This window comes from Microtus ochrogaster, chromosome 8 (assembly GCF_000317375.1).
Source record: "Microtus ochrogaster isolate Prairie Vole_2 chromosome 8, MicOch1.0, whole genome shotgun sequence".
Taxonomy (NCBI): Eukaryota; Metazoa; Chordata; class Mammalia; order Rodentia; family Cricetidae; genus Microtus; species Microtus ochrogaster.
The window spans coordinates 47,677,209-47,690,774 of record NC_022015.1 but is presented as its reverse complement, the minus strand read 5'-3'; the positions used below and the strand labels follow the sequence as shown (position 1 = coordinate 47,690,774).

General features: G+C 39.8%; 1 protein-coding gene across 2 annotated transcripts in view; it reads left to right on the top strand.

Moving 5' to 3' along the window:
• Pcsk5 (proprotein convertase subtilisin/kexin type 5) overlaps positions 1-13,566 on the top strand; it is a 418,822-nt gene that overhangs the window by 222,152 nt on the left and 183,104 nt on the right. The gene's annotated exons all lie outside the window — the stretch shown is intronic.

The window sequence follows — 13,566 nt, the reverse complement described above, 5'->3', positions numbered from 1 at the left end:
CCGCCTGCCTCTGCCTCCCAAGTGCTGGGATTAAAGGCGTGCGCCACCACCGCCCGGCAAGCTGTCTTTTTTCCATTGCATGTTTTTGACAGCTTTGTCAAAAATTAAGTATCTATAACTATACAGGTTTATTCCCAAGTCTTCTATTCTATTCTATAGGTATGCTTATCTGTCTTTACCCCAGTTCCATGTGGTGTGAGAGTCTTTTTTTTTTTATCATAGTGGGGCTGTAAATACCCAACAGATTCTTCCAGTTTGCCATTGTTATGTTGGGAGCAAACTAGCATCTTCTGTAACACTGACAGATGCCTAGAGGAGTACTGTCATGGCTTCCAGTGTTGTTATCACTAAACATTTTTTAAAACAAGATGATTATCACCAGAGTGCTACATATTCTTTAAAATAAATGTGTCATGTTATCATGTATGGTGGTTTATATGCATATTTATGTATGTGTGTCTACATATATACATATATGTGTGTCTTCCCTATACAGCCTATTTTCATATTTTCAGCAACTGTTTTGAGGCTTGAATGATGGTGTAACTGTGAATACTGTAGAGAAATACTGCATTCAAATATCCTTAATGTTCATAACATTCATTTTATCATGAAACATTTCATACTTTCTTATCTTTAACTTGCTTGCATGTTGCTTTCCCTTCAGATCTTAGTCACTTCTTACCTCCCCCTTCTGATAATTATATTTTAAACCAAACATTTTAGCAAAAATAATGCTTTATCAATTAAATACATCGTGCTTCTTATTGCCTCACTTTCCACCTTTATTTTTTGAGACAGTCTTTCACTGATCCTGGAGCTCACCCATTGGCTATATTGACTCAGCAGTGAGTCCTCAGGATCCTCCTGCCTCCACCTCCCAATACCAGAATTATGGGCTCTCACTGCCATGCCCAGGTTTTCTGTGCAGGTACTGGGATCTGAACTCAGATCCTTATGGTTATACAGTAAGACATCTACTAGGCCCTAGATCTGGTTTTCCCATTCAAGAATATTTCTCTGAATCATTTAAATCTTTTTATATTGGCATAATAAAGTCCTGGAATTATCTTTAGTTCTATATTTTGGGCGTAGAATTAGTTTTTGAACAAGCAAATATTTGCTTGCTTGCTGCTATAGTTTATGTCTTTATGCTTATCTCTAACAGAGCTACCTCTTGTTCCTTTAGGTCATATGTCATATCTGAATACTTTACTTTGGTTTTTATCTGACAATAGGATTACTTATCTCTATTCATCTGTGATGAATTTTTTATGTCTGCTCTTATTGGAAAGTGTTAGGCACAAGCCATTGCTGGTTTGGGTTTTAGAGCCAGGTGGATTCTAGTTCCAGTTTGCCTGGACAGCCTTGAATAGGTGAAATATACTCCTTTCTTGAGTTCCAGTTTCTTCACATGGAATTTGTGACATTTGGCACTAGAATTAAGTGAATTTACATATATAGTAAGCGCAAAATATATGGGAGCATAATATCATAATATTTTTGTCCACCATACCAGTCAATCATGCTGTGCTAAATGTCAGGACAACTATAGTCATTCTTGTAGGTGTTGTTTTTCTCTGGGTATTTTGAACCTTTTTCACTTTGGGTTGACATTCTGCTTTCCTTGTGTGTTCCTGATTGTACCTATGGAACACCTTTTACTTCATCAATGTTTCACTATGAAGGAAACGTAGGTGCTTGCTCAGTATTTGTTGAGATTTAGGTATAGCTTCTCATGCACACTAGATCTGTTAGCATTGTTTCTTAGAGTAATGGATTTCATCTCTGCTTATATTGATGTAATGCTTATTTCTTTAGTTTACTGTCCTTTTAGCATATTTTACTAATGTCTTTTTTTAAAGTGGGATTTATAGTATACAGTTGCATAATTTCCTCCTCTCCTCTCTTCCTGTGGGGTATGTGTGTAGGTGTGTGTGCGTCTGTGTGTGTGTGTACACGTGCATGCAAGTGCTCTCGCACAGAGTCATCCCCTCAGCCTGTTAATACTTTTTATATAAACAAACTATCTTCTTTCTTCTGAGATAAGTGGATTAAATTCTCAACACTACTGTGCTTTCCTCAGCCAATTCATCTTCTCAATTTTTTATTTCATGACCTTGGTGCACAAATGCATATGATATCTAATAGCAAACTTTTAGACAGGGCCAGTCTTTGTGATAGGTTTGACTTGTGTGTTATTTCAGTTGCGGTTTTTGTTTCCCTCTAAGATGCAATGTTGTTGTAGATAATGTTGTCTGTCATTCATTTGGCGGGGAAATTTTGCCTACTCTTGAACTTGGGGTTTCGTATTTTAGGTAGTTTATAAAATTGATCATGTAAAACCAATGTGTTTTATCATAGCGAAAGTATTTCCTTGAGTTCTTGTTTTACAGAATTGGGGTACATTTGCTGGTCTCATCTACTTACCTTCCTGTCTCTCATACTAGAATCTACATTTCTGTAACAGGCCATTCTAGTTTATTTATTTCCTGTCATAATTTTCCTTTCTTCTCAAGAAAGCTGCAGAAGCAGTTATTGAGTCCCCTGCCTCCGCCAGTTTACTTTCTGGTTGCCCTCAGGTGTGCTCTAAGGATAATTTTACCATCAAGCTTTTAGTTTTAGCATAGTTCTTCATGGGTAAGTAAGCTTTGAGGCATTAGTGTAATTTGTTTAAGTCCTCAGAGTACATGTGTGTAGACGTCTTAACGTAGGTCTTTAGGTACATGTGTGTACATAGGTTAGTGCTGGTCCTCGAGGTTAGTGCAGGTCCTCGGGGTAAATTATGTGTCCTCTGCTCTCACTAGTGAGGAACAGGCCTAGTCTGAAACTCTTGACTTCCTTACTTTCAGTAGAACAAGTTCTTCTTCACTCTCTCCTAAAACTACTTTTCCAGAAACATCTTAAGCCAGATCGTGCTTCGCTTGGGCTTATTTTTTGTTTCTTAATAAAACCATTCAGAATTTTGTCTTTAAATTTATCATGAAGTTTATACATTTTTTAGGACTGACTCTTAAGATTTACCGAACTAACTTGGCCTTTCCAGCCTTCCTTGGCTTTTCTCAGTCACATTTGACTTTGGTAACCTACACAGCCCATTGGGATCATGGAAGCCTGGGCTGTAGAGGACAATACCTGCCTTCAAATCCCTGCCTTAGTTCTTAGAAGTTATTGGGCTTTGAAAAGGTGTAAAACCCTTCAAAAGCTGAGTGTCCTTATCTGTAGAAGGGAATCAAGGATGCTTTCTGTCCCAGGGGGTTATTTTACACACATGGAGTGAATGAAGCCCCCAGCACAGCACCTGCTGGAGGCAGTCAGTCATCAGAGGAGAGCTAAGCTGCCTTCTGAGGTTGGATTTCTGTTTTCTCATCCCCAAATCTACCTTCCCATTTTCCTTTTCATCTTTCCTAGGAAAGCATTCAGGAAGTTCTCTGGTTTGAATTCCACTCAGTTTCCCACAGGTTCATTCTGTCATCTCACATCAGTGTAGACTAACCCCAACCCAGTTCCTGCTCTTCCTGATGGCACCTCACACCTTCATTCTGTGGTACTGTCTTTCTTCTGCTCACTCTGGTTCTCAGTGGATCCTTTTTAGTCTGCAAGATGTGAGGCAGGAGGGTTGCAGTTAGTGCGAGGCAAACCCGAGCTACATAGCAAAACTTCTCAGAAAGAAGAGTAACGTGGATGCTTACACACCAAATCTTCATTCCAGGTATCAGTTCAGAAATGCAGAGCCACCAAGACCAACAAGCATGTCTTCTTTGTCTTCCTTAAGGAAGTTGCAGCACTAGCTCTAGTTTCAGAATCCCAATGCATACAAGGCAAGAAGGCAACAGGAGAAAAGGTGCAAAGCCATTGTCTCTCCCATCACTTCAGCATAAGCATCTTTATAATGCCACCAGACATCTTATGATAGATTTCCGTTAGTCTTTATTAATTTGTTCCTGTGGATGTGTGTAAATGTAAATTTATTTAAATTGTGTGTTTGTTTCCATTGATTTACAATAATTGGAAAGACTGCCAAAGATTGATATAAGTCAGGAAATGTATAATACATTCTGAAATGTATAATAACATTTACTTCAAATTCTTGAATGTAAAATGCTTACTGATTTTCAATCAAGTTTAAAATTAAAATTGAATATTGAGAAATCTAATGGAAAATGTGCTTCTAGAATGAGCATATAGAAAAGCATAGCATATTTTTTATTTTTACATGAATTTATTTGGGGGTAAAGAGGGTCAGGGAAGCATGCCACAGTGTATGTGTGTGTGTGTGTGCGCATGTGCGTGCACACCATGAGTGTGTGTATTCATGCATGTATGCATATGAGAGAACACCCTTCAGGACTCAGTTCTCTCCTTCCACCATGTGGATACCAGGGATCAAAGTCAAATTGTTAGTCTTGGTGGCATGCACCTTTACCCACTGAGCCAGCCCACCAGCTGAAAAGAATATTATTTTAATCATTTATATGCAACAGGAAAAAATTGAAGAAATATTTGTAAAGTAATTGAGAATAACAGCAGTAAATGCAGGCTTGTTGGCAGAGACTGCTTGTTCATTCCCAGTAGCCCAGACACAAAATAATCACATGGAAACTATATGAATTAAAACACTGCTTGGTCTATTAGCTCAGGCTTCTTACTAACTAACTAACTCTTATATCTTAAATTAACCCATTCCTATTCTTTTATTTTTTACCACCAGGCTCGTGGTTTACTGGTAAGGTTTCCTCTGGTGTTTTTTCCTTTGGCGGCTACATGATACCTCCCTGACTCTGGCTTCTTTCCTCTTTTGTCTGCTTGGAATTATGACCTTACTCCATTCTGCCCTTCCATAGACCCAAAGCAGATTCCTTATTAACCAATGGTAACAAAACATATTCACAACATACAGAGGGAAATCCCACATCACCTCCCCTTTTCTGTCTAAATAAAAAGGAAGGTTTTAACTTTAATATAGAAAGATTACATATAACAAACAGTTACCAAGCAGTAATTATAGTTACAATATTTAGTACATTTACATTTTGCAAATTAAGGAAAACACTCTATCATCTTTCCTATCTTTGTGAGTCTAAAGTTTTATATATGATCTGTCTTTTATAATCATAACTATGGTTCTTCAATGCCATCAAAGACTCCAGAAGGAAATAATATTACCTAAGTAAACAGGAAGTGCATTATAAGCAACTTCCAAAACTCTAGAATTTACAGAGACATCTCAGTGCCTGGACAGTCACCCAAAGTTCTTCTGTAACATTGGAGCATCCATCTTCAACCTACAGGCCTATAGTATTTGGCATACTTTTCCATGAAGCAGGAAATTTCAAAGACAGTTCCACATATATTGGCAGTTTGTCAGTCACTTTCTTTAGTGTCCTGCAGAATGTCTGGCAGACTCTTTCATGAAGCAGGAACCCTGAAGGACTATCTCATCTATAAGCAAGTTCAACAGTCATTTATCAGTTCATATAAAATACCATCTAGCAGTCCAGGCAAGAGCATTTTCTTGCCTAAATGTCTAACCAAGTCCATAAGGAGCCTCTCCAATGCCCATCATCCTTTTGAAGTAATTGGTGCTGCCAGGAGCAGATGTGTCTATTGTCATGAAAAGTCTTAAGTTCTTAAAACATTTTAAATGTCATATTCTGTTAGTCATTGAAGGATTGAAGAATGCCTATTCATCTAAAATATATCTCTGTACATTTAGAAAACCTAACTAACATCACTACAAGCTTGACTATTATAGATACCTATCTATTAACTGTATTCTTGATTATACATTACATTTTTAAATGAACTGCACAAATGCAGTGCCTTAAACAAGAGCAGAAATACAGATAACACAATTGACCTTAAATTAGTATCAATAAACCAAGATTCACACCAATGCAAAGTATTCATCTCTATAGCATATCTCCTTTTAACTATAAACAAACATTTATAAACAATCATTTAGCGAATTTGGGAATTGTTCTCTAGACTACTTCCTGCTGATTAGGGGCACTGTCAGTCAGGTTTTTTATAGGTCATGTATCCATCTCAGCCTTCAGTCCTGAAGCTATTGTGGATGTTGGACCACCTAGGCCATCACTTCAAGGGGTCTTGTTTAATCAAACCATATTAGCCTGGAAGGAATCCACAGGTTCTCATCCTCTGTGGAGACAAAAGCAGAACCTCTTTTCCAAAGCAAAATATCCTTCGACTCAATTTTGAAGTCAAGATACCTTTAAAATGTATATGTTGGTTTAGCTTAGCACCATGTACAATGAACTGTCTCTCTGTACTTAGTTCATTCACAATCAAAATTTCAAAGAAAGCACAATAATATACATAATCCAGACTTTCTGTGTATTTTCTATCTTTACATGGCTTATTTTTTTTACTCCTTTAACCTTTGACTGCCTGTACTGTGTCTCTTTATAGACTCTACATTTTTATAATAGTCTATACTCTTTTTTTCCTCTCTCTCCCAAGTCTACCTACATTTATGCAACACTGTGACCCTTTAAGAAGTCTTTTTTATCTGAATTTGTCTTTATTGCATATCTGTAATTGTTTTTTTGACCAGGAGTGCTTTTTTTTAATGGTAAGCAGGCCTGACTAGGACCAGTTCTGTGCCCCTGCTTGTTGCTTCCACCCAGTCCAATATGGCAAAGGCATGTTCACTGCCTCTGAGAGCCATACACACCCCAGCTCTAGGGTCTCAGTGGGTCTATGTCCCTACTAAGCAATTTGTAACACACTATTCACAGACCCCATTTACGTGCTTGGCCTCCTGAAAGAGCCAGAGCTGTTCATGCAACGAACACAAACCAGGAAGCCCTCCCCTAAAGAAGCTGTGCAGCCTTCACTGCCAATGCTGAGTCAGGAAGACCTCTCTTAAAGGAGCTGTGGCACCCCTGCTTGCCGCCAGTAAACAGCCCATCCAAAAAAGAAAGAAAAATGTGGTAAACTCTAGAATTTAGCATACAGAGAGAAATGTCATACAGAGGGGAATCCCACATTACAGGCTGGTGTGTAAATTAAGGCAGAACCCTGGTCTAGCATGTATAGAAGCCTGGGTTCCATCTTGGCACTTCTAGTAATTATTAAGATATGCATAACTAAGTTAAAAGCACTGCAAATCTCTGAACTCTGGAGAAAATACCAAAAGCCTTTGAACCTGACAGTTGAATTAATGAGTAAATGTACCTGCAGCACCATCCTAATATTTAATTCCATAAAGCACTCTGATAACAAACCAAAGAGCATTCCTCATCCTTTACCACATACTTGTCAGTGGCCAGCCGGCAAGTGTTGAAAACCCCCACAAAGGCGATGTACAGAGTAGGCAGTCAGCATATTTCTCAGCATAGGAAACAGTTAACTACTCCATGGTTACAGAGATGGTTAAAATGAAACCTTTGTGACAGATCTTAGTAGCATTACAATATACCAAGTGCTAAATTGTTTTACTATGTGTTAGAGAACTTTAAATATTTTTTAAAACCTGTGATGAGAATATAGGAACCATTATAGAAAACGTAGTTTGATTTCATGAGCCTTGCCAGGTGCTCATGTCACTCCATCCTTTTGAGTTTGTCTGATATGGTAGGATGACTCCAAAAGTCATGGCTGACTGTTGCTTTGGGGATCTTGTTTCTCAGGCCCTTTATAATATTCATTACTCCTATTCTTGCAGCTGCATTGCTGAATAAATGGTTCTGTCTCCACATTAAAGCAGAGGGAACAATTTTTCCCACCCTCATTTACTTGAAGACTATGCTTATTATTTTTTAGAGCAATTTGGGATAAGAAATTAAAAGGATAGATATGTGGATGTATTCTGCAGGCCTGAGTCAATGAGCCTCAAATGGTGTGTTTATTCATGCCATGCCTGAAGACAGAGATGACCAAGAACTTTAAATAAGCTCATAGGGATCAGTTTAGTAAGGACATAGTTATAGTGTCACATATTTCCTCTCTTCGTGGATTCTAAAACTTGATGATAAAGATGAGAGGCAGATCGAGATTTGGGGTCGTGGGTTGAACAGAGATGCCTTCGTGCCTTTGGGGTACTCTGGTTAAGGATGTGAAGGCATCAATGGAAACTTCAGCATCGTGACTTCTCAGCTGTAAATACTGTTTCCAGTTACTGTTCCTTGCCATCTCCAGGTTTAATTGTTACAATAGTTTATTCAGCAAAGTATGTCAAGGAAGAAGTGACTGTTGAGCATGCAAAATATAACAGCCATTTGTGTGTAGGGGCTATAGGAAAAGTAATTGGTCTTTTGGGTACAACAACAGATAAACTCTGTGATGAAGTAGGATTTATAGGGGTGAAGGTTGTCTTGGGGGTCTATGAGAAAAATTTTCACCATGTGTCAGAGGCCATCTTCTTGCATGTATTTTGAAGCCAGGTTTCTTTTTATTTTTTTTATAAATTTATTTATTTATTAAGGATTTCTGCCTCCTCCCCGCCACTGCCTCCCATTTCCCTTCCCTCCCTCGATCAAGTCCCCCTCCCTCATCAGCTTGAAGAGCAATCTGGGTTCCCTGACCTGTGGGAAGTCCAAGGGCCACCCACCTCCATCCAGGTCTAGTAAGATGAGCGTCCAAACGAACAAACGAACATGGGATGTACTCACTCATATTTGGTTTCTAGCCATAAATAAAGGACATTGAGCTTATAATTCGCGATCCTAGAGAAGCTAAATAAGAAGGTGAATCCAAAGACAAACATATAGGCATCCTCCTGAATATTAACCTTCATCGGGCGATGAAAGAAGACAGAGACAGAGAAGCCACGTTTCTTTACCTTTGGTTAGACTAGATTTACAGAGCCTGGGAATGATTTCCTTACCGAGAGAAACAAAAACTTGCCTTGGTGCTTGTGAGCTAGTGTGCCTTTCAACTTTTCTAGTTTTGTTCAAGTATAAATGGATCATACAGCTCAACGGGGGATTCCAATACAAATCATGGTTCTAAATGTTGACATCATTCTTTTCCACATTATAACTTGATTTTAGAGCTAAAACTTTTTAAATGTGTGTGCATATGTGTGTGTGTGTATGTGTGTGTACATGTGTGCTCAAGTGAAAACGTGTGTGTGTGTGTGTGTGTGTGTAAGCCAGAGGTCAACCTCAGGTTTCACTTCTTAGCCACTCAGCCTCCCTTTTGTGTGAGACAGGGTCCCAAACTAGCCTTGGACTTCTCAAGTGGGTTAAGCTGACTCACTGAAGAGCCCCAATAATCTTCCTGTCTTTGCCTCATCAGTGCTGAGATTATAAGTGTGCACCAGTGTGCTCCTCTTGTCGGGCTAAGACTTCTGAATTAAAGTTGAACACAAAACAAATGCACCCTTCTAGGGGGTGGAGGACCTGGCACCCTTTCTGGGTCATGACAGGACTGTTGGTTCCTTTTACTGTGTCTTCTGCATCATTGGTATGCAGTGGCTGTGGTCGAAGTAATGCTCTTACCCTTTACAGAAGGCTTTAAACACGTATTTCCTCATCTTTCATAATGGGGCTCGAATAAACCCATTCTCACGGTTACCGATTTTCTAAATATGGGTGCAATGACATTAATTTCCTGGCTACTTGTTCCCACGTCTGTTTTAAGCACACTAATGAAAGGAACCTGGGTGCACTTGGGTTGGTTTTATTTAATTAATGAGCTAGTTGGATGATTGCTGATTGGCCCTGCTGCTGTTCATTGATCTCAATTGGAGAGAATCACTTTCACTCCAGAAAGTTAGAAGTTGGAAGCTAACTACTCTCATTCTTTGGTTTTGCTTTCTCTTGTTGATAAATTTCTTCTGTGGAGATGGATCATGTCCCTTTTATCACTTATCTATGAACTAAGGATGAAGATTATAAATATGATTACGATTAGGATGTATGGATAGACGGTAGTGGTGGTAGATCTTTTATGGGGAATAACTGGCTCCTTTTTCTTGAAAAAAGTGCAGGTGAGCCATTTGCTCAGGCTTCATTTTGGACCTTGTTTAAGGATCACTAAATGCAAGCTTGTTTCCAACACTCACACATCTGAGAATTATTTTCAAGAATTCTTGGCAAGTGACTTTTTTTCTTTTCTAATGTAAATGCTAGCCATTATACTTAAAATTTTAATAAGAAGCACTACATAAAAATAACTCTCTAGGGATATGTCCTGCTTATTCTAAATCTCATAGTGAGCTCATTAAAAACTTTGAACTGCTAGGAAGAAGAACATTGTGCGAGCCTGTGGTAACCATAGAGTCATTGTCCTGCATTAATGACTTGAAACTAGTGGTACTTGGGGGTAGATTAAGCTGCTCCATTGAGAATCTTAACAAACCAGACTGTGAAGCATGTCAAAGTGGTACCCCGGCAAGGGAGGTGACCAATTCACAGCAATAATGTTATAAAATCATAATAATGTTACAATAGCATGTAAATGTGAGCTATATTTAAGAGACTTGAATTTCCTAGTATATTTTTCTTTTGATCTTTGATAAAATGTGGAAAGGTTAGATCTTTCAGAATTTACAAACAAAATTAAAATTCAAGAATTTTCTTTTTTGGGGAGGAGGGGTTCGAGACATGGTTTCTCTGCAGCTTTGGAGTCTGTCCTGGAACTAGCTCTTGTAGACCAGAATGACCTTGAACTCACAGAGATCCACCTGCCTCTGGCTCCCGAGTGCCGGGATTAAAGGCATGTGCTACCCCCACCCCCCCGCCCCAGCTTTAAGAATTTTTTAATAGTAGACAAAAATCATCCAATTGAGTTGAGAGAGTATGTACACAAAAGTCACATGACCATGAAACTGTATCCGGAGATGTTGACTTCTTGATCCAGTACTTCTAAGAACAACCACAGATGCCAGATTATATCCATCCCTGTAGCAGCCTATGGATCTGTTCTGGAAGCCGCATTATCTGCTGATGGATGGTATAAGTGCTGCAGGCAAAACCCAGAGCTTTGGATTCTGCCTCTGCCTTTGCCACCGCCATGCCCTTACATGAATATGCAATGTAGATTCTCAGCTTCGTATTCGGGGAGAACTGCTAAAGAGACTGGTCCCTACATATGATTCTTAACATAACACGACAATACTGTGTACATAACACGCAGTGCCTGGTCTTAGCCAGGACTCTCTACGTGTTTGTTATTGCAAGGTCAAACAAAGAGGAAACACTTCTTAAGTGAGAACCATGACTTTTCTAGAGCTGCTCAGGAAGGCAGGTACGCTTCAGTGCTTTGGACAATGGCAGGTGGCTACTTCCCATGTCTGTCGTTGAAGGAGAACTGGTGATGATCACAGGATGTAGCCACTGTGGCTTTTAGGAGGAGGGGACTGGCAAGCTCAGCGTGAGTCATCCCCTCTCTTTAGGTCAGCTCGACATTTGCCCTCCTGTTTTAGTTCTTTCCAGTTACACTCAGTCTGTCTGCTTTGGGGAATGAGAACGTTTGGGTTTTGAAGCCAGAGGAATCTAGACCAAAGATATTTGTGGAAGGCTATGATTTTTCAAGGGATCCTGTGTTACTATCATGCACCATGCACATGGCTTTCCCTAGGAAGGGGACTCAGCTTTTACTCTGTACTTACACTCTGTATGTGTATGGTTACCAAAATGTTCTCTCACCAAATCTTTGAAAGTCTGACTCAGTCTTCACCTGTGCATCAGCCCTGTGACCACCAGTGAGACTATGAAGATGCAAACCAGGCATCTGCATAATAGGGCCCTTAGGGAACCTTCAGTGACTATAGTAAGTCTACCTCGGCTAAGCTCTCACTATTTCCTGGGTTCGTTAGTTGACGTGCCATGGGCAGAAATGCCACTTACTCCAAATCCATTGATGTCTCTTGTTTTCTTACTTGTTTATTTTGCTGAAATTCCAGCAGATCCATGCATCACCGACTTTCAAAGTAAAATTACCCAGCCACCTCGTTCTTTTCCAATTTCCTGATGCTGGGTTTCCTAATTACAAATATTCCAGAAAGTAGTTTTGTAACTCAGCATGGGAGCACGTAATGCAAGCAATTTCTTCAGGTTGAGTTGAATGCGGGAAACTTCCTCCATCTGCCAGAACACAGCTGCTTCAGGTACATGATAAGTGTTCCATGTTGGATGACTTTTATATTTTAGCACTTAGTGAACTAAAGGAAAACATGTGTCTCCCAATGTTCAGAATCCTATGCTGAATTTTTCTGAGTCTTGAAAGGAACATAGAAAACTCCCTTCTGTTTCCCTAAAGGGTAATAGTTAAAATACGGAAGTTCTAACTGCATGGTAAAGATAACTTAGTGTTACCTTTAAAATGCTAGGTTGGTTTAGATAGATACAGTCATTAAACCCTGTGTGCTTTGTGTTGTTATTTTGTTTACACATGAAAAATAAAAATATGTCTGTTTGTTCAGCAACACTGTGGAAAAACCCACGTTAGTAGCTGAAATATCTGCCCAAACTGGGCTTCTTTGTTGAGGCTTTTGCCCTCCTCCTAAGCGGGCACACCAAGAAGGAAACACACTGTGAGCATCGTATCTCAGGCAGAGCGGAGCACCTGTGTTGGGGCTGGCATTCAGAATGGGTTTCTGCGTGTCCCAGACAGCACTGCACCGAGTCCTCTGAGTTACCATGTGAACTCAGTGCAGGTCAGCACAGGGCCAAATCACGCCATCTGCCCCTCTCCCTCTCTTGAGTTTCATGCCTCACCACTGTCTAACATGGATGCCAACAAGTGTCCTATTCAAACAGAATGAAAATTCTGTCTCCATCATTCTCACAGTTTTAAACCCCTAGCAGAGATCTAACTTTCTAGACACAAGCCCTTTCACCAACATAACCTTTAAAAAGTCGTTCTGGTCTCAGCCTCCGAAAACATGGGCATGGCGCTGCTCACTCTTGGTTCACTCTCGGTTCATTTTCAGTCTGGGAGCGTGAGGAAAAGGTATCGACACTCAATAGTTCTTTTCTTTCCCTGATTTCTTGATATTCAAAGTACCAAATAAGAACAGTGGGTTGCCTGAACAAAACGACCAGCGATCTCCTTCTCCTGGGAGTTTGTTGTATGCCAGGCATTACGTGGAATAGTTAGCACGACTTTAACTGATTGGTGGCATCTGCATTCTCACTGAGGAAATTAATTCTTTGCAGAAGTTGATCTCACGTGGAAAGGGCCGGAGCTACTGTCTGATTGCCGAACTACCTACTTCTAGGAGGGCACTGACCAAGTTGGATTTATGGTAGTTGTGACTGGGACAAAAGTAGCTTGACGCAGAACAGTGGCTGTCCCGTTAAATATTAGTCACAGTTGATATGTTTTTCCCTCTGCGTGGGAATGTGAGTGTGTGTGTGTGTGGGGGGGGGTTGTCAGGTAATGTCCACAGAGTTCTTAATATTCTTCAGGTCGCTGAATCCTACAGATTCTTCTAAAAAAAAAAAAAAGGAGGAGGATGGAAAATAACAAAAATTATTACATAGGCCATGTGATACTTATTGCCATAAAAAAAAAAAGATAATAGGGATGGGGAGATGGCACTGTGTGTAAAGATGTCCACCTCTAAGCCTGTGGCTTGAGTTTGATCCCAGA